A 13,187-nucleotide genomic window follows, 5' to 3' on the forward strand; every position below is an offset into this window, starting at 1 on the left:
ATATATAAGTTGCATTTCTTTATGCTAAATTCCTATATTCCTCGTACTCGTACTCGTCGTCTCCCGCTTTATCCGGAACCGGGTTGCGGGGGCAGCAGACTAAGCAGAGACTGAATGACCGAGCTCCTCACCCTATCTCTAAGGGAGAGCCCAGCCACCCTGCGGAGAAAGCTCATTTCAGCCGCTTGTATCCGGGATCTCGTTCTTTCGGTCATGATCCAGATTTCATGACCATAGGTGAGGGTAGGAACGTAGACCGACCGGTAAATTGAGAGCTTTGCCTTTTCGCTCAGCTCTCTCTTCACCACGACAGATCGGTGCAGCGTCCACATTATTGCAGCAGCCGCACCGATCCGTCTATCGATCTCCCGCTCCATTCTTCCCTCACCTGTGAATAGGACCCCAAGATACTTGAACTTCTCCACTTGAGGCAGGGACTCTCCTCCAACCTGAAGGGGACAAGCCACCTATTTCCGGTCAAGAACCATGGCCTCGGACTTGGAGGAGTTGATTCTCATCCCGGCCGCTTCACACTCGGCTGCGAACCGCCCCAGTGCACGCTGTAGGTCTTGGCAGGAGGGAGCCAGCAGAACTACGTCATCCGCAAAAAGCAGGGACGAGATCCACTGGTCCCCCGAACCAGACCCCCTCCGGTCCTCGGCTGCGCCTAGAAATCCTGTCCATAAAAGTTATGAACAGGATCGGTGACAGAGGGCAGCCCTGTCGGAGTCCAACATGCACTGGGAACAGGTCTGACTTAATGCCTGCAATGCGAACCAGACTCCTGCTCCGCTTGTACAGAGAACGGATGGCCCCTAATAAAGGGCCCCCGACTCCATACTCCTGGAGCACCCCCCACAGGGCAGCACGAGGGACACGGTCGAATGCCTTCTCCAAGTCCACAAAACACATGTGGACAGGTTGGGCAAACTCCCATGAACCCTCAAGCCCCCTGCAGAGGGTGTAGAGCTGGTCCACTGTTCCACGGCCAGGACGAAAACCACACTGCTCCTCCTGCAGCCGAGGTTCGACAATCAGCCGGACTCTCCTCTCCAGCACCCTGGCATAGGCCTTTCCGGGGAGGCTGAGAAGTGTGATTCCCCGATAGTTGGAACACACCCTCCGGTCCCCCTTCTTTTGGAGGGGAACCACCACCCCAGTCTGCCAACCCAGGGGAACTGTCTCCGACCTCCACGCGATGTTGAAGAGACGTGTCAACCATGACAGCCCGACAACATCCAGAGCTCTCAGATACTCAGGACGGATCTCGTCCACCCCCGAAGCCTTACCACCATGGAGTTTTTTGACCACATCTGTGACTTCAGCCTGGGTGATGTAGGAATCCAGCCCCAAGCACCCCTTCTCTTCTTCCCCCACGGAAGGCGTGTCTGTTGGGTTGAGGAGATCCTCAAAGTATTCCTTCCACTGCCCGACAATATCCTCCTTCGAGTAAGCAGCTCCTCACTCCCACTGAAAACAGTGTTAGTGAAGCACTGCTTTCCCCTCCGGAGGCGCCGGACGGTTTGCCAGAATCGCTTTGAGGCCAACCGATAGTCTTTTTCCATGGCCTCTCCGAACTCCTCCCAGGCCCAAGATTTTGCCTCTGCAACCGCCCGGGCCGCGACACGCTCGGCCTCACGGTACCTGCTTGCTGCTTCAGGAGTCCCACAAGCCAGCCAAGCTCGATAGGACTCCTTCTTCAGCTTGACAGCATCCCTTACTATCAGTGTCCACCACCGGGTTCGGGGATTGCCACCACGACAGGCACAGCAAACCTTACGGCAACAGCTACGGGCAGCTGCATCGACAATAGAGGCAGAGAACACAGCCCATTCGGACTCCATGTCTCCAACCTCCCTCGGAACCTGAGAGAAGCTCTCCCGGAGGTGGGAGTTGAACACGTCCCTGATCGAGGGTTCCACCAGACGTTCCCAGCAGACCCTCACTACACGTTTGGGCCTGCCAAGTCTTTCAGGCTTCCTCCTCTTCCAGCGTATCCAGCTCACCACCAGGTGGTGGTCGGTGGACAGCTCCGCCCCTCTCTTCACCCGAGTGTCCAGGACATGCGGCCGAAGATCAGAAGATACGACTACAAAGTCAATCATCGACCTTCGGCCTATGGTGTCCTGGTGCCAAGTGCACCGATGGACATCTTTATGCCTGAACATGGTGTTCATTACTGACAATCCGTGACTTGCACAGAAGTCCAATAATGAGACAACACTCGGGTTCAGAGCTGGGGGTCCGTTCCTCTCTATCACGCCCCTCCAGGTGTCGCTGTCGTTTCCCACGTGGATGTTGAAGTCTCCCAGTAGAATGATGGAATCCCCAGGAGGGGTGCTTTTTAACACCCTCCCCAGGGATGCTAAGAAGGCCTGGTACTCCGTACTGCTGTCAGAAACAACTGTCAGAGTCCTCCCTTCAACCCGAAGGTGAATGGATGCGACCTTCTCGTCTACAGGGATGAACTCCAACACGAGACGGCTGAGCTGGGGGGAGACAAGCGGCCCCACCCGCGCCCTCCGCCTCTCCCCGTGGGTCACTCCAGAGTAGAAGAAAGTCCAGCCTCTCTCAAGGAGCTGGGTTCCAGAGCCCTGGCTATGCGTAGAGGCGAGCCCAACTATTTCTAGCTGGTATCGCTCCACCTCCCGCACAAGCTCTGGCTCCTTCCCCGCCGTGACGTGATGTTCCACGTCCCCAGAGCCAGTTCAAGCGACCGCGGTTCAGGTCGCCGAGGTCTCCACCTCTGGCTGCCGCCCAATCCCCTTTGCACCGGTCCCTCATGGTTCCCCCTGCAGGTGGTGGGCCCACTGGGGGATGGCCTCACGTCGCTCCTTCGGGCTGGGCCCGGCCAGGTCCCGCGTGGAAGAACCCGACCACCAGGCGCTCGCCGACGAACCCCAACCCCAGGCCTGGCTCCAGGGTGGGGTCCTGGCTCCGCCGTACCGGCCGACGTCACCGGGCCTCGTTGTAGTCCTCGTCATAAGGGTCCTATATTCCTGTTTTTCTTAATGTTAAGTCTTTGTTTATGTGAAGCACCTCACCCCCTTCCATGTGTTAAACAGTATTTGAGAATAAAGTATTTCTGATTCTGGAAAATTTCTTTTACTGCAAAAGCAATTTGGAAATAAGTAAAATAATTACTTGTGTAGGTAAACGAGATGATTTACTGATAGAATTATTTATAAAATAAGATCATTAGATAATATGCACTTAAAATAAGACCACACATGGTTATTTTCCTATTTTAAATGTAAATTGTTTTGTTCCATCAGCAAAGTGCTTAACTTGCCTCCTCAATTAAAGAACAAATGCACTTATTTTAAGAAAAAATTACTTATTTCGATTAAAATTTTTTGCAGACTGATTTCTTTCTGTGATGCATGCAACAGAAAATAAAAATCGATTGAAACACAAATAAAATGAATATTTGTCCAAAGATTAACTTGCCTAATGATGCAGCAGTGATGAAGAGAAGAACCTTCTCCATTTTTACACCGTTCCACTTCCCAGTCTTTACACCGTGGCTGCAAATGAGGAGCTGCTTGAATGATGCTGGTTTACTCAGCAATACTCTTTGCATGTCAGCGCAGTATCCTGATATATTAGCAAGTTAAAACAAGTCAAATGCGTCTTATTTCCATAAAACAGGTCATAGATCTGAGGCGTCTGATTTAAAGAGACATATTTAGATCCGTATTAACACCAGTCAGTGTTGGCGTTTGGGGTCAGAAACTGAAGGTTTCATTTTGATCTGTAAGTTTTGTTGCCTTGTTGTGTTTTGAAAATGTCCTTAAGTCAGAATCAGAAACATTTTATTGCCAAATAGTGTTTAACACATAGCGGGTCTTTGTTTCAGGGATGATGTGCTTCATAAACAAAGAGTTTACATTAATAAAAACAGCAATATAAGAATTTAGCATAAAGAATTGCAATTTGTTTTAATTACCAAGGTGCTAGTTATGATATCAATTTACATATTTTACATATACAGATAAATGCTTTTGTTCTGTTTGTTTGGTTCTAGTTTCCTCCAATGGTAGGTGTGCCTGTAGGGCTCTGCGGCCTTGTGGATGTGGCTAATAGCAAATAGCCAACAGCTGTTTTCATGGTGGGAGATTTTGATCCCGATGGAGCGCAGCCTCCGGGGTGGGAGGGGTCAGCTGCAGTCTCTTCTGCTCACCTCTGGCTTCACAAATGGTTAGATACCTTCCTGAAAAGCAATAAGATTGTAGCCAAAGATAAGCTGCATGTTTTGATCCCTGATGACGGCAACAGCAGAAGAGAGACAAGTTGTATTTTATAACACCTCTTCCAAGAAGGCATTTCTTCCCTCTAATGAGGAATGTGGAGCATCATGTGAAGTTCTACTTTAGCATCGGTTTGACCAATCAGGAAATATTTTAGCAGCAGCATCAAACTGGGCAGGAGGTCAAAGTGGACTCTGGTTGCTGATTGGTGGAGCTGGTGGGCCTACATCTGCTGGGCGGAGCTCCAAGCTTTCTTCCTGAAAGAAAGGTTTGTGGTTTGATGACTTCATTCTCGTAATGTTACAACTTTATTGTCAAAATGAAAAAAATTTAAATCTCTAGCCCGTCGTACTGAAGTTATTAAGTCCTGTAATCTTTTTCTTTTTTTGATGGCATGTCTCCAGTAAGGTGTTAAAAATGTTTGTGAACAAGAAGAGACTGCTGATCAGCACAGTGTTTGATGAGGCTGTGCAGGGAAACACAGGCCCGGTCTTCAGCAATATCCTCTCGACGATCTGTTTCTACGATCTGTTCCTACGATCTGTTCCTACGATCTGTTCCTACGATCTGTTTCTACGATCTGTTTCTACGATCTGTTCCTACGATCTATTCATACGATCTGTTCCTACGATCTGTTTCTTCGATCGTTAGAAATGTTTCTGCTGTGAACTATTAGGTTTCTTCTCTCAGCTGGGCAGATGGCTTGAATCTGCAGGCAAAGCTAAGCTTTATATCTTGCTAATGGCTGAATGATTTCATTATTGGGACATGAAGCTCTGATTCGTGAGCTTGTGGCTCTGTATGCTGCTCAGATAATCAGACAGATCTTTTAGAAGCAGCTGTACTGCCTTATATAGCCTTATTCGTGGCCTTATAATTAGCAACAAAAAGTATGCAGTTGAAGAGATTCTAGCAATGAGCTTCCACAGTCTCCTAGAGATGCAAAAAATGAAGGATTTACAATCATACTGTAAATGCAGCCCTTGAAAAAACAATGACCACAAATCTCTGTGTTGGACAAGCAAACAAATGGTATGCAAATCCAAGAAGACTGACAGAGCGTACAGCCAGCATGTCTCACCCAGGATCCTGAGACGCCAGGATAGGATCCAGACGAAATGCAAATCATGTCCAGCTTCCTCGGAACTCCTGTGAGGGTTAGGAGGTGATGCTGGGGGTAGGGGGGGCGATGAAGGACCAACCAACATGAGAAAAACTGTAAATATGAAACTCTAAAACCTCCTGAATCACTTCATGTTCACCATGGATCCACATCCTGCTTCACTGACTCTTTTTCTCAGGGAAAAGGTACAAATTTTAAGCAGAAATGCTACAGCGCTGAAGACGAGAAAAGGCATCTCCATCTTTCTTTGCTTCTGGTGTATTGCTGGTTTTCCTTTAAATGATCAGCGTGATGAATTTGCAAATCGAAACTTTTTATATTTAAATAATCAAAAGACCAGAACTGACTTCCTGTCAGTCTAGATCAGGGGTGCTCACACTTTTCCAGCATGGGAGCTACTAATAAAAAAAACAAGTCAAAATGATCTACCTACCCACTACAAAAATGTAAAACATATTACTATTTTCAAATTTATTAAGGATTCTTTGTATGTACAATGTATATTGATGTACCTTGCATAACTGAATAAGCCAATATTGCACAACACACATGATCAGTGTTGGGCACGTTACTTTGAAAAAGTAATTAGTTATAGTTACTAGTTACTTCTCCTAAGAAGTACCTGAGTTACTAACTGAGTTACTCCACAATAAAAGTAACTAGTTACTAGTAAAAGTAACTATTGCGTTACTTTTGCGTTTCTCCCCCCGTAACCCTCCCCACCCAGCCCCCACCTTCTCGCCGTGTGTTTCCAAAGCCAGCTGAATAGTGCGGACGACAAAGACAAGAACCTGCAGAGAGTTTAGCATTTATTGCAACTCAACGTAAATGACATCAGGGGGGAACGCCATGTGACGTTTTTTAACAGGGCGTTCAGATCTGGTGAAATTAATAACTGGGGATGTCTAATTCTGAAATCCTGTGTGTTTGGGTTGTTATAGATACTGCAACATCTATCTATCATCTATCTATCTAGATGTATACTCTGTGTGTGACATAAAATATGGATCTCCATCCCTGCCACAAAGGTCATCAAATAATGTTTAAAATAAAAAATACAGTAGGTTGAAAAGGCAGAGTATCCATCCATCCATCCATCCATCCATCCATCCATCCATCCATCATCCATCCATCATCCATCCATCCATCCATCCATCCATCCATCCATCCATCCATCATCCATCCATCATCCATCCATCATCCATCATCCATCCATCATCCATCCATCATCCATCCATCATCCATCCGTCCATCCGTCCGTCCATCCAGATTTCTCCCTTTCATTTGATCGTTCCCGCTCTCCATAGTTCTCCTGTGGCGTGAGCACAGGGCGGCTGTTGCGCGCCTTTAGCGAGCATGCGCGTTTCCTGTCGCTTGCGTGGTGACTCTTGCCGCCTGCGCTGTGCGGAGATGCAGAGGAAACCGTATCTGATGGGGAAACGCAGCTCGACGTAACACCGGTATTTCCATGTGGAAAACGCTGTTTTGCTGCTGGAGTCCTCCTCACTCTCCATCTCTCTGTGTGTGCTGTACGTTAACACCCACCAGCAGAAACACCCACCTACCCAACTGACTGACAGAATCTCACTATACATCAGCCATTCTCATCCTCCCCTCTCTCATGACAAGGCGCGCACCTCTGGATGACCTAAAAAATAATCTTTAATATCTCTTAAACAAAAGTAGCACAAACAATATTTTTTTCTGTACAAATCTGCATTAACGTTATACTAACCATTCAGTCTATTTGCAGTTTTTTGACGTGGGTGGGGTGTCAGCTTCACGCAGCTGCGCACGAGTCCTATCATGACAAAAGGTTAATTGTGCGACCGGAGTAACGCGCAGTAACGGGGTGTCTGCAATGGTAACTGCGTTATAGTTACAGTCAAAGTAATTATTAGATTACTCGTTACTAAAACAACGCAACGCCGTTAGTCCCATCACTGCACATGATTAATAATTATTTACTTTATTTTAGTAATGAACTGCGTTTACTTTGATGACTTGCACTGAATTGAATCAGCCAGGGATGCATAGTCCGGACAGTAACTGCTGACAGCCAGCCTCAAGCACATTTCCAAATGTTCGCCAGTCATGGTGGGACGGTATTTGGCTTAATGATCTTCATGTATGAAAAGGCTGACTCATAAATAAGTGGAGCCAAGTAATGCAGTAAAGGAGGTAGCACATTTCCTCATGTTGGGGTACTTTTCCTCTGTGAGCTCTTGACTTCAGCTCAGTGTCAGTTTGTAGAGTTAAAATCTCATCATCCTTCCAGAAGCGTTCCATTTAAACAGCGCTGAAATGTTTGATGCGAGTGAATCAACCTCAGCAGCTTCCTGAAAAGGATAGCACATGAATGTAGCGACTGGTTCGAGCAAAGAAAAGTCTTGAAAGCGTTTATCAAACTCTGACAGACAATTGTTCATCTGCTCCATGAAGCTTGCACTGCAAGCTGCTCACAGGCCTTCCCTTGATTCTCCAGGTCTGACGCCAGGTTCTGGAAATTAGCCAAAATCATGGCGCTGCAGCTTTTTAGGCTAAATGTTGCATCTTTTGTTTGTCTTTTCCTTGCAGCTCAAGGTTAAGGTTATTTAACAAGTTTGTCAGATCAGTTAAAAATGTTAAAAACAGCCGATGACCAACATTTAGTTTCTTGTATTCTGCATGTCCAGATACACGGAAAAACTCATTAATCTCCGGACAGAGTTCTCAAAATCTTTGGAGGAATTTCCCACGACTAAGCCATCCCACATCATTATGTAGCAACAACTCAGAGTGGACATTGTGAAAAAAAAGTCCAAATCCCATTCCGTATGAAAGTGATGTTTGTGCCTTTTCACTCAGCCCAGCTTTTTCATTCATTTTGGTCAGCATACGTTTAACCAAGGGCTTAAAATCTGAGGCAATTTGCTAACTAGCTTGTAAGTTTTGCTGTGCTAGCGCCGTCGTTTACGCATGAGCTTAAACATTTAGCTGTCATCTGAATGGTTGCCCTGTATGTCAATCAAGTAACCGGATGTTTGATAGGCTGACAGTTTTTTTTTTAACATCACACTGCGATGGACCAGTAGATCGCGATCGACGTAATGAACATTCCGGGTCTACATCATAGCTCAAAAAGTATTCAACTATTCATTCCAGTTAAATTCCAGAGATCGATGGATTTTACTCAGTCTACATTTTATTGTATCTTTGCAAAGAGAGAACAGGACATCATACGGCCTTTATTGCACGGTAATCAGCCCTGTTCTGATCTGGCCACCATTTGTCTCCCTTACTTACAATAACGGAAAGTAGTCAGAGTCAAAACAATTAGACATAAACAATAAACCTAGACTAGAGAATAAAAAAAACAAAAAACAAAACAGTAACATGTTATGAATAAAACTTGAGAAAGAATCTGGCTTGTTATGGGATGAAGCTATTTTCTTCTCACTCACACAGGTGAAACAGAATGAGTAAAAAACTTTTTTTAAAATGTGTTTGAAAAATAAATAAATAAATCAATACATTAAATAAGAAATGAATAGAAATCTAAATTTTCCGACCACACTCACAGAACAGAGATATATAATAGAATAGGAATAGAGTTGTAAAACATTTTTATAAGAGCATAATTTACAACTGATCAAAATATTAAGGCTGGGAAAAAGAAATCACACAGACATCCAGGTTATGCTGGTGGATCTGAGCAGAGCTTTAGCAAAACCTAAAAAATGGAAAAAAGAAACAGCTGCAGGAGCAAAAAAGGTTCTAATCAGCTGTTTATTGAAAAATATACTTAAACACAAAGACTATGCATCAGCTGAATACAATATTTATCTTTCAAAGTTCAAAATCTGCACAGAAATCTAAGTGTTATGTTAATTTCAATCACACCTTAATGTCCAACATCAAAAAGTCTTCTGTCTCTGAGCATGGCAGCATGTCCTCTTTCAATCTGGCTGCAGAGATTCGACACGAAGCAAAATTTTATGTTTTTATGAAAATTCAAGGGATATAACACAGCAAGTTTATCTCTAAAACACATTTCAGTAGCCAGACAATTCAAAGTGCTTAACATGAGTAAAAGAAACATAAGAGAACTTTGCAGTGATATAGGGTGATAAAAACGATTAGAACAGAGGTGATCAGTGCATTCTAAATGGTTCTGGTAGCGAGTTGGTTTTGGTAGCGAGTTGGTTTTGGTAGCGAGTTGGTTTTGGTAGCGAGTTGGTTTTGGTAGCGAGTTGATTTTGGTAGCGAGTTGGTTTTGGTAGCGAGTTGGTTTTGGTAGCGAGTTGGTTTTGGTAGCGAGTTGATTCTGGTAGCGAGTTGATTCTGGTAGCGAGTTGATTCTGGTAGCGAGTTGGTTTTGGTAACGAGTTGGTTCTGGTAGCGAGTTGGTTTTGGTAGCGAGTTGGTTTTGGTAGCGAGTTGATTCTGGTAGCGAGTTGATTCTGGTAGCGAGTTGGTTTTGGTAACGAGTTGGTTCTGGTAGCGAGTTGGTTTTGGTAGCGAGTTGGTTTTGGTAGCGAGTTGGTTTTGGTAGCGAGTTGGTTTTGGTAGCGAGTTGATTCTGGTAGCGAGTTGATTCTGGTAGCGAGTTGGTTTTGGTAGCGAGTTGGTTTTGGTAGCGAGTTGGTTTTGGTAGCGAGTTGGTTCTGGTAGCGAGTTGGTTCTGGTAGCGAGTTGGTTTTGGTAGCGAGTTGGTTTTGGTAGCGAGTTGATTCTGGTAGCGAGTTGGTTTTGGTAGCGAGTTGGTTTTGGTAGCGAGTTGATTCTGGTAGCGAGTTGATTCCGGTAGCGAGTTGGTTTTGGTAGCGAGTTGGTTTTGGTTTCGAGTTGGTTTTGGTAGCGAGTTGGTTTTGGTAGCGAGTTGGTTCTGGTAGCGAGTTGGTTCTGGTAGTGAGTTGGTTTTGGTAGCGAGTTGGTTTTGGTAACGAGTTGGTTCTGGTGACGGGTTGGTTCTGGTAGTGAGTTGGTTTTGGTAACGAGTTGGTTCTGGTGACGGGTTGGTTCTGGTAGCGAGTTGGTTCTGGTAGCGAGTTGGTTTTGGTAGCGAGTTGGTTTTGGTAGTGAGTTGATTCTGGTAGCGAGTTGATTCTGGTAGCGAGTTGGTTTTGGTAGCGAGTTGGTTTTGGTAGCGAGTTGGTTTTGGTAGCGAGTTGGTTCTGGTAGCGAGTTGGTTCTGGTAGCGAGTTGGTTTTGGTAGCGAGTTGGTTTTGGTAGCGAGTTGGTTCTGGTAGCGAGTTGGTTCTGGTAGCGAGTTGGTTCTGGTAGCGAGTTGGTTTTGGTAACGAGTTGGTTCTGGTGACGGGTTGGTTCTGGTAGCGAGTTAGTTCTGGTAGCGAGTTGGTTTTGGTAGCGAGTTGGTTTTGGTAGCGAGTTGGTTCTGGTAGCGAGTTGGTTTTGGTAGCGAGTTGGTTCTGGTAGCGAGTTGGTTCTGGTAGCGAGTTGGTTCTGGTAGCGAGTTGGTTTTGGTAACGAGTTGGTTCTGGTGACGGGTTGGTTCTGGTAGCGAGTTAGTTCTGGTAGCGAGTTGGTTTTGGTAGCGAGTTGGTTCTGGTAGCGAGTTGGTTCTGGTAGCGAGTTGGTTTTGGTAACGAGTTGGTTCTGGTGACGGGTTGGTTCTGGTAGCGAGTTGGTTCTGGTAGCGAGTTGGTTTTGGTAGCGAGTTGGTTTTGGTAGCGAGTTGGTTCTGGTAGCGAGTTGGTTCTGGTAGCGAGTTGGTTTTGGTAGCGAGTTGGTTCTGGTAGCGAGTTGGTTCTGGTAGCGAGTTGGTTATGGTAACGAGTTGGTTCTGGTGACGGGTTGGTTCTGGTAGCGAGTTAGTTCTGGTAGTGAGTTGGTTCTGGTAGCGAGTTGGTTTTGGTAACGAGTTGGTTCTGGTGACGGGTTGGTTCTGGTGACGGGTTGGTTCTGGTAGCGAGTTGGTTCTGGTAGCGAGTTAGTTCTGGTAGTGAGTTGGTTCTGGTAGCGAGTTGGTTTTGGTAACGAGTTGGTTCTGGTAGCGAGTTGGTTCTGGTAGCGAGTTAGTTCTGGTAGTGAGTTGGTTCTGGTAGCGAGTTGGTTTTGGTAACGAGTTGGTTCTGGTGATGGGTTGGTTCTGGTAGCGAGTTGGTTTTGGTAGCGAGTTGGTTTTGGTAGCGAGTTGGTTCTGGTAGCGAGTTGGTTCTGGTAGCGAGTTGGTTTTGGTAGCGAGTTGGTTCTGGTAGCGAGTTGGTTCTGGTAGCGAGTTGGTTTTGGTAACGAGTTGGTTCTGGTGACGGGTTGGTTCTGGTAGCGAGTTAGTTCTGGTAGTGAGTTGGTTCTGGTAGCGAGTTGGTTTTGGTAACGAGTTGGTTCTGGTGACGGGTTGGTTCTGGTGACGGGTTGGTTCTGGTAGCGAGTTGGTTCTGGTAGCGAGTTAGTTCTGGTAGTGAGTTGGTTCTGGTAGCGAGTTGGTTTTGGTAACGAGTTGGTTCTGGTGACGGGTTGGTTCTGGTAGCGAGTTGGTTCTGGTAGCGAGTTAGTTCTGGTAGTGAGTTGGTTCTGGTAGCGAGTTGGTTTTGGTAACGAGTTGGTTCTGGTGATGGGTTGGTTCTGGTAGCGAGTTGGTTCTGGTAGCGAGTTGGTTCTGGTGACGGGTTGGTTCTGGTAGCGAGTTGTTTCTGGTAGCGAGTTAGTTCTGGTAGTGAGTTGGTTCTGGTAGCGAGTTGGTTTTGGTAACGAGTTGGTTCTGGTGACAGGTTGGTTCTGGTAGCGAGTTGTTTCTGGTAGCGAGTTAGTTCTGGTAGCGAGTTGGTTTTGGTAGCGAGTTGGTTCTGGTAGCGAGTTGGTTCTGGTAGCGAGTTGGTTCTGGTAGCGAGTTGGTTTTGGTAACGAGTTGGTTCTGGTGACGGGTTGGTTCTGGTAGCGAGTTAGTTCTGGTAGTGAGTTGGTTCTGGTAGCGAGTTGGTTTTGGTAACGAGTTGGTTCTGGTGACGGGTTGGTTCTGGTAGCGAGTTGTTTCTGGTAGCGAGTTAGTTCTGGTAGTGAGTTGGTTTTGGTAGCGAGTTGGTTTTGGTAACGAGTTGGTTCTGGTGACGGGTTGGTTCTGGTAGCGAGTTAGTTCTGGTAGCAAGTTGGTTCTGGTAGTGAGTTGGTTCTAGCAGTGAACCTGAAAGTTCTTCATCAGCCAACATTAAATGATGTGAAGAAGATGGAAAAAAAGCAGTGATTCTACGTTATTCTGCTGATGCGATGAAAACATTTAAGCAAAGATACAACTATAGGGCTGAATCCCAAACCGGCCCCTAAACAGTAACCCTCTGTTTGCGCGTTTTCCGCAGAAGACCCGCCACATTAAGGGCCGTCCAAAAGCCCATAGTGGGTAGGGCCAGAGGAAAGCCCAGCCCTTAAATAGTGAGTCAGCATCAGTGCAGGCTTGCTGGCATTGGGCAGCGGGTGTAACAGCGGCTTGATGGCGGAGGGAACATGTGCATTTAAATGTAAGTTCCACTGGTTTGCAGCATCTTCGTCACATTGACAAAAAAATCACAAGTTTGGAAAAATAAGAAAGACGCCATTAATCCCTAAATGGAAGGTCCTCTTTGGAATAGTTTTATTTGACTGGATAGATTTGTTTTTAAGAAAATGGCAAATGTTTAATGTTATGTTAACCCTTTATAGGGAAAGTTACTGTTTTTGATCACTTGTATATTCCTTAAAAATGGAGTACCCGCCATCCCTCAGTGAGGTCTAGAAGCACAAGATCTATATCCAGCCATTCAGCAAAGATCCTGCTACATGGCTGCACATCGGATTTTGGCATTCAACCAGTTATGAACCCTTCAATGATATATTACCTA

Source organism: Cyprinodon tularosa, unplaced genomic scaffold, assembly GCF_016077235.1.
Source record: "Cyprinodon tularosa strain WSP-4 unplaced genomic scaffold, ASM1607723v1 ctg407, whole genome shotgun sequence".
Lineage (NCBI taxonomy): Eukaryota > Metazoa > Chordata > Actinopteri > Cyprinodontiformes > Cyprinodontidae > Cyprinodon > Cyprinodon tularosa.